Source organism: Silene latifolia, chromosome X (genome assembly GCF_048544455.1).
Source record: "Silene latifolia isolate original U9 population chromosome X, ASM4854445v1, whole genome shotgun sequence".
In the NCBI taxonomy this organism is placed as follows: Eukaryota; Viridiplantae; Streptophyta; class Magnoliopsida; order Caryophyllales; family Caryophyllaceae; genus Silene; species Silene latifolia.
Window position 1 is genome coordinate 279,100,501 of NC_133537.1, and position 8,423 is coordinate 279,108,923.

The window sequence follows — 8,423 nt, forward strand, 5'->3', positions numbered from 1 at the left end:
CTGAATACCATCCTGTTAGGTTACCATACACAACATATAACACGGAACACTAAGATAACAACTTTATGACTATCACACTATAACACTCCCTGTGAGGTCAGAACCTCACGCAACCACTTACACACATCATAGGCCCATAATGGAATCTAACTAGCCAATCCTAATCACGTAAGTTACCACCTAACAAAGGTTACCTCTCGCCCGAGCTTAACTCGTATGCCCCTCATAACACATTCTCTCATTCGCGTAACTATCACCTCCTTACAAATGTAACCATACCCTTAATACTTATTACTAGAAAATGCCTCTAATATCAATATCTTATACTCCCTCACTACCATACATACCAATCCGGCCTTGACAAAATCAACCTCCCTAGGACAGTTATCTTCTCTATTTAACGTCATCCTTAACCACTAGTGATAACATCATGACGCCACCATCTTTCGTATAACAAATCTCTTACACTCACCTCTAAACATAATAGTTCATTTCTATTTCGGTTAAAATCCCAATTAACAAACAACAAATCCGTCAACACAATTTACCTTAGCATTCATTCCAATTCTGTCCTTAATTATATCGTCACCTAACTCACCACCAAAATCTCATATCGTACAAATACTCTACCAACTTTTTACTCCTCTTAATTCCTCGAAACTCATGACTGACATGTCATACTGAAATTCCTGTATAACCATTAACTCACACCCTCATGATAGTATCATACATCTCGACGATTCCTTACATCCATATCGCATAACTCCGGTCAACATTATCTTAGTTTACTCCCCTCATTCTTTTCCCTTTACACTCGACAAAATCAATTAACAATTCAACCCTTATTCCTACTACCTAACTCTTTAGTGCTCCGGTTACCTTATCATTGCTCCAAAACTCTAATTCCATTAATTCATATCAGTACCTTCTCACTCTTTCTTACCATGGATCCTCTCTCATCATGCTACTCACTCACACTTGCCACCAATCACTCCACACAATCAACGTTTACTCTTCAATTAATTTCATTTCCCTTTTACATCACTAGAAAACAAAATTCATCTCATACCGTTACATGCCCAAGGAAATTACACACTAGGCTCACCTCTTGGTAATCCAATTCCCAAACTCGGCCACTATCTACATATCACGGCATAACTCGATCTCACTATACACCATTCGTTTCCATTCATCTATAACGACCTTCCATCTCATATATCCTTAACCAACACAATCCTAACCATCTCCCTCCATAAATCCCTACACATCCCAAGTTGCCACTGTTCGCATCCCTCATTTTAATCTTTTCATTCTCACGTTCCTTACACTTATATCACCCCTTGCCTATATACACTTACCTTTACATTACTCAAACTCGCGATTATATCACTCACCACATCTCACAAAACATGCTCCCTGCCTCAATGAGCTCCTCAATCTTCCTTTTCCTTTTTCCACTATCCATCACAACCACATATAACCCATGTCCTCCCCACCAAACTCATACCCATCATAATTAGGTGCTACTCCTTACATCATAAGTTCTGGTAACTAAAGCATCAGGACCAACACATATGTAAAACAATGCATAAAGAAGCAAAAGAACATCTTTGAAATAAATATGATATGCGACGAGGTGAAAAGATAAGCATATGACCAAAACAGGGGTTACTAGATCGAGTACAGCCTACTCGATCGAGTAGGTGAAGATCATAAGGAGGCAAAATAAATTACCAGGGCTACTCGATCGAGTACGGGGTACTCGTTCGAGTACAAAGAGGTGTACTCGATCGAGTAAGGGGTACTCGATCGAGTACCCTACGCTGTTCTCAGCACTGACAATTTTCGTAAAACTGTCGTATCTCACTCATTTCTAGGTCGTTTTGGGCATGTGACCAATCGTTCGAATCGTAAGAGAACAAGCTATCACCTCCAATTGGAATCACATCAAAATCATATATGAAACTCAAGTTATTACAGTTTAAAGTCATATCCTCTATAATTGAACATCATAACTATTCGGTTCCATATGTTACTAACTAACATCTCTTATTCCACAAGTTACTAACTAATCAAAAGCCATAAAAGAAACACCAAAGCATGCCTCATACCACTCTATTCCACCTTAATCATATATATACAAATATCAAAACTCATATCGCATGTTACTACTATAAAGCCAAACATTAACTTTCATCATGGTCATGTATATCCTTCAACTTATCCAACATACAATCCAACACTTTCCATTCAAATTAATCATATCTTCATCCAACATATGCATATGAAACAACAGTAAACAAGTAGCGATCCCATGACACCCCATAGTGACCGGTTCAAAGTTCTAGGGCGAGTTCGCGACTTTAGGACGTCTCCGAAGCCTTTGCATTAGCTCATAACAACTCCTACCCAAGTTCATTTTAATTTGACTCTCTACATTCATTGGGTTTATTGGTTAAAGGTTCCAAAATCGCATCTTGATGCGCCAAGGGTATTTTCCGGGCATGCCTCTTAACCCACTGAAAAGCACATTGCCTCCCCTGAAACAGGCCAAGATCCCCAACATCCCTTTTGGACTAGGCTAGGAGCCGACTGAGGAAGACATTTGGAAGATGGGTCTCCTCGTGAAGAAGTGCAAAAAGCAATGAGTCATCCTCTGCCCATATCACCTGAGACCCAACGGATATTTCACCCTCGAAGGAGAGTCTGAACTTTACGCCGGTTTTCCTGGGCCAATCTACGAACCCATTGTAACACCCCCATACACCAAGGTGCCTTACCAAGACCGCCCTAGCACATGGAGATGCTACCATCTCGGTCACCCGAGGCATACAAATCAAAGTAGACCATAAAGAAACGTACTTTAAGTAATCAAATTTAATGTGCGTACAACGAAACCAACTGAAAGTGAATTACAACTGTTCTCAAAACCGCAAACCAACTAAGTAAAACTGTCTTAACAAAACACAGGGAAAGACTAAAGACTTTGATATGTGGTGACTCCATCCCCAGCCAGATCCCACGCATACTCCAAAGAAATACTTGCTCATCAATTGCTCACCATCCCCGAATGGATCACCACAGTTTTTAAAATATTTAAACGGGGTCAGTTACTCCATAAACAAAATAAGAAATCAACAACATCCAATTACACAATCATATTCCTCCAACTCCATCTCCTCTCCAATCATCTGACTACACACTAAAGTGTGTAGCCGTGCCAGAATACCCATCGCAACAGATATGCCTCGCCGCCAGTGGGGACCGCAGCCGTACCACCTAAGCCCCGCTCAATACCATAGAGCGAATAACCCATGTTCATTAATGTGCACATCCCCCTTGTGATGGGAACCACAAGGGGCGAATTAAGGTCGTGAAGCCACTCCCTCAAGTGACTCCACTTAGCCAAGGGCGCACCTCGCGAACCACAGACAAATAAACAACCAATCCACAATATCAATGTAAACAAGGCAATTCTAAATAACAATAACAATAATCATGCTAATCAACCAACCATGTCATCTTATAAAATTTACGTAGTCAACTGAGTAGGGGAAACCCTACCTTTTCGCAATCCGCTATAACTGCAGCCAATCACACAAATGCACAAACGTACCACATCATATTATGTTATTAGTTTACGCTTTATTTACCATTAGAACTCCTAAAACCTCCTATGTTTAGTCGGTTATCATTATTCTTGGATCTATAATTCGTTCTACAATCATTTGCTACGGTACTTTAATCTTTTTTCAATTATTATTCAATCTAGTTATTCAATTGCTTAATTGTTCTTCTTACATGATTTTAATTATGTCTTTAATTTATATTAATGTTGTTAATTCCCTTATCATGAATTGCTAATGACTTTATCTAGGGTAAACGGGATCTTGGTTGATTAGAAGGAGGTTAATGATTTAATTGTTAGTAACATCGCATGAATAATCGTTTGATTATTGTTCTTCTTCTAATTATTTGATTTAGGCCTGAATTGATAATTAGTCTAGCGAATTAAAACTTTCTCCGATCAGGTTAGAATTAATATAGGCTGCGATAATCAAATAGGTAAAGTTTAACTATAGCCATTCCATGTTAAACTGAATCTAAAGGGCATAATTGAATCGACCGATCTTGTGACCTTAGGTAATTCGATTGACCTTACAATTGGTTAAAATACACCCCCGTATAATTAACCTAGTGAACCCGCTCCCTGGACCTTTTAATATAATTGTTTACATCGTTCATTTTATTGCAATTAGTCTTTAGAAACAACCAAACCAAACCTTCAAGCAAAAGATTACTTTAAGACACTTTAAATATTAACAAACTGAATATTACCACCTCCATGTGGATTCGATACCTATCTTACCACTAGCTATTAGTTAGTAGTATTATAGGCTCATTTTGATTTAGGTGATACGACTTTAGCCTTATCAATGTCAATATCTCATTTAGTGCATAACAGTGTGTAGATACCCAATATAAACTGTGAATCCCCAACAAACACGCGATGATTATCGGACTACAACATGCTTAGGAATCGCTACGTTTGATTAACAGTTTATATAACTACGCGTTGGAAAACTCAAAAACGATTTCGAAAACGAAAACATTTTCAAAACATTTCAAAAATATCTGGAGTGTTTTATAAACGACGACGGTGTCGCAATGACACTAACTAGAGTCAAAACCGATATCGGACCAAAAACCGACTCAAAATTCAAATCCCAACTCCAACAACGATCAAACCGAGTCAGAAACATAAAAACAAACCTTACACGGCTGTCGCAACCCTATCAAAAATAAAACCAACCGGTCTCTATAAAATGTAGTAGAGGCAGTCGGGTATCGAATCGACAGGGAGATGGAAAAAAGTATTCTAAACTAAGTCCGTCTGAGTAACTGTTTCTTGGGGGTTTGATTGTTTATTCTAAACTACGGAGATGTAAAGGAAAGAGAAAGATCAAAGAGAATTAAAGCAAAACTTTAACAAGATTAAATAAACAGAAACAGTTAGGACATTCGGTTTACCATGGTTTTCTAGGAGTCTAATCTAGGTTCACAGGTCAACACAAATTCGGTCTGCATGGTAATGAAAAGGTCCTCTCGGTCCGCTATTCGCCCTAAAACATTACTAACTTAGCTTTCACTCTCATTAGAATGCCCTAATATTCATTGTAAGTCTTACCTCTTCCAATCTCTCGATCTAGGTCAAGGTGTACTGATTCAATTAGTTAAATGCGTCGACTCAAACAACTAATCGCTATTAAATGCAATGATTAACAACGCAGACCTAATTTGCATCAAGCCCTAACACCTATTTATAATTTCCCTAATTACCATGGCTCCCTTATGTCCTAGCATAGAAGATCAACTATGCATAATTATTGAGTAATCAATATCAATACATAAAACAAGAGAATTAAACATAGTGATAAATCGCTGGACAAAACAAAGAGGAAGAACCAAAATAGAAAAGAGATTAAAAGAACAAGAATGATAAATGCAATAGTAAACAATTGAATTAAAGATTCGAAAATACCGATACAAGAGAGTTCCAAGAAATGGAGTGTTTTTAGGTTTCAAGAGTAAAGTTCGAAGAGAAGAGATGAGAGAGAGAAGAAGGAGAGATCCTGCCGTCGTTCCCTCCTTTCTTATTTATTCCTAGATACAAAATAGAATATCCGAAATTCAACTAAAAGATTGCGTAATAAGCTAAACCTCTCGATCGAGTAGAATGAAACTACTCGATCGAGGACAAAAAGCAACAAACCTCTCGATCGAGTAACACAAGTACTCGATCGAGGAACTCAATAAACACCCATCTCGATCGAGTAGAGAAAGGACTCGATCGAGATCTTTTAGCATCCAAGGGTACTCGATCGACTGGTTTACTGGTCGATCGAGAGTAATAGCACCATATCAGCGTAGGTGCACTCAAAGCATCCTCCAAAATCACTTCACGCATTCTTAGGCAATAATATCCGGGCTCCGATTCTTCTTTCTCCGAAATGCATGCAAACGGGACAAGTTTAGGCTTGATTATGCTCCTTCCGGCTCCTTCCTACAATTAACACAAGATAGACAAAAGTAGACTATTCGGGGAACATTTGTAGCTAGATGCCACGTAAATAGCACAGAAATACGTATAAATATAGGGTAAAAACCATATATAAAATACAAGCATCAAACCTCCCCAAACCAAACATTTGCTTGTCCTCAAGCAAACTATAGATGCAACTAAAGACAACTAGTGGAATGGGACCAACTTACCAGCTACAAATTGTCCACCAAAGCCAATTTAATGCAACAACTAACAAAGTGGTAAAAGGTAGGTGCAAATGAGTTAAATAAATGTTTTAAACTATCGAACCGCCGACCTTGCAAGACTCATATATATCGGACTCTCACGGGTCGGTCATCACACAAATTAAGCATAAGGTATCTAAAATTGTATGCGATAGAAAGAAGTAAAGACGCTCACCTAACTCGGCCTATAAGAACATGCATGCAGCTAACATGAAACCGATTTCTATCGACCGTACATATGCCTTGCAACCAATCAGGACCAAGACACACGTCGAGGACTTACATATAATGTGAGGTGAGGCAATTGGGTAAGAAGGGGCAAAATAGATTTGGATAAGTGGAGGTAAAGCCAAGCTAGTACAACCATATCCAAATAATCAACTCACTCCGCTTCACTACTCAATACAAAATACAAAATCGTGCCATTGTGGCAAAACATCACTCACATCAACAAAAGACTCCCCATAAGAAATAAAGATAAGCACGGGAGTCATAACAACTTTTCCTTCTTTTCTTCGTTTTCCTTTTCCTTTCTCCATTTTTCTCTTTTTTTTTTCATTTTTTTTTCTATCTTTTCAATTCACTTTTCTTCTCTTTTGTTCATACTACCAACTTCAAATCTTTCAAAGCGAACCAAATTTGACATGGATAACAGCATACCCACAAAAACCACTCAACTAGCTTGACAAGGCAGGCTAAATTTGGATGTAGTTAGGGGGTCAAAAGGCAAATTTGGCTAATGTGAAGTTTATGGGTAGTAATGAAAGAAGCGTTGTAAGTTACCTCTCCACGTGTGTCACCACCGCAAACCGAATGCATACATGTACTAAGAAAAGAATGTCATACACGTGCAAATTGATGTTACATATCTTATGGAGAGTACTTCTTGAAAGATCATAGATCCTAATTAGACTCTCTAATTAAAAACAAATTATATCATAATATGTTATTTTAGTGATCTATGCAACATGTATGCTAAGATAAAAGCATAATAATAAAGATTAAGGAAAAACAATTTCCTTACATTGATTTTGATGGTATTAAGGGCAGAATCAAGATCTCCTATCTTGATTGTTCTTGAGCTTAAAACAAAGGATGATCCTCCTTACCAAATCTTCAAAGAGAAGATCTCCTAACAATATGCACCCAAGAACAAATACCCAATATCCTACAAATATTAACTAGATATTTGATAAGATATACCCTTGATAATATGTGTAATATTACTAACAATCTTAGTAATTATTTTGTTTACTAACAACTTGGTAAATTATTTTTATTAGTTTTTAGAGAGATAAAACCAACAACTTCATTCACATGCAAAAGATGTACAAGTGAGTAAGTAAGAAAATAGACAATTGTTGGTCTATATGGAGGGACTGGCCGGGTGGTATGGGTGGAGTGAGGGAGTGGACTTTGCTTTTTCTTATGTCCAATTGTTCATCACATGCAAAAGACAAAAGATAACTTATGGAAGAATACAAAGCAAAGTGAAATGATTATTGTTATAATCATCCACTACACTCTATTTTACACGGTCCAATGCCCATTTACGGGTCCATATTGGTTCTTATATTTGTCGAACAAATACGTGTAAATTTTACTTTAAACATCGATTTATGTTTAAATGCTTCCCAATAAATTTTGTCCAAATCACTCTGTAAATATACGTGTACCGCTACACATATTACTTACGTACTAATATTAATCACATTAATCAATTAGTACAATTTTATTAAATTAACAATTAATTAACTAAAACCCGTCTCATAAATTTTTTTATTTAATTATCACATAATTAAATAGTAACTTCCGCGCCACGAGTTCGCAACTCGAAATCTCTCTAAAAATAACCGACTAACCTTTTTAGTCTATAAATCAAGGGACTAAAAAAATGTATCTTATACAATTAATTAGTTGTCAATTGGGGTTCATTCCTTTAGGTGTGACCGAAAGGGGTCAGTTGATCACCGCCGTCTCACGACAATAACGTCAAACTCTAGTCAGCCAACCGTTATTGATTTACGTTAATCAACTGATGATGATCAAATAATAAATATCCTGGTGATATTCGTTTAATGAGATTTATTATGTAAACGTATTATTGTGAAGGA

General features: G+C 37.2%; 1 long non-coding RNA gene across 1 annotated transcript; it reads right to left on the reverse strand.

Moving 5' to 3' along the window:
- Positions 1-5,500: 5,500 nt before the first annotated feature.
- On the reverse strand, positions 5,501-7,476 carry LOC141616803 (uncharacterized). Its single transcript, XR_012531047.1, has 2 exons — positions 7,334-7,476; positions 5,501-6,064 (listed from the first exon to the last, which is right to left on the reverse strand). It is a non-coding gene; the product is annotated as an uncharacterized LOC141616803 (long non-coding RNA).
- Positions 7,477-8,423: the final 947 nt, after the last annotated feature.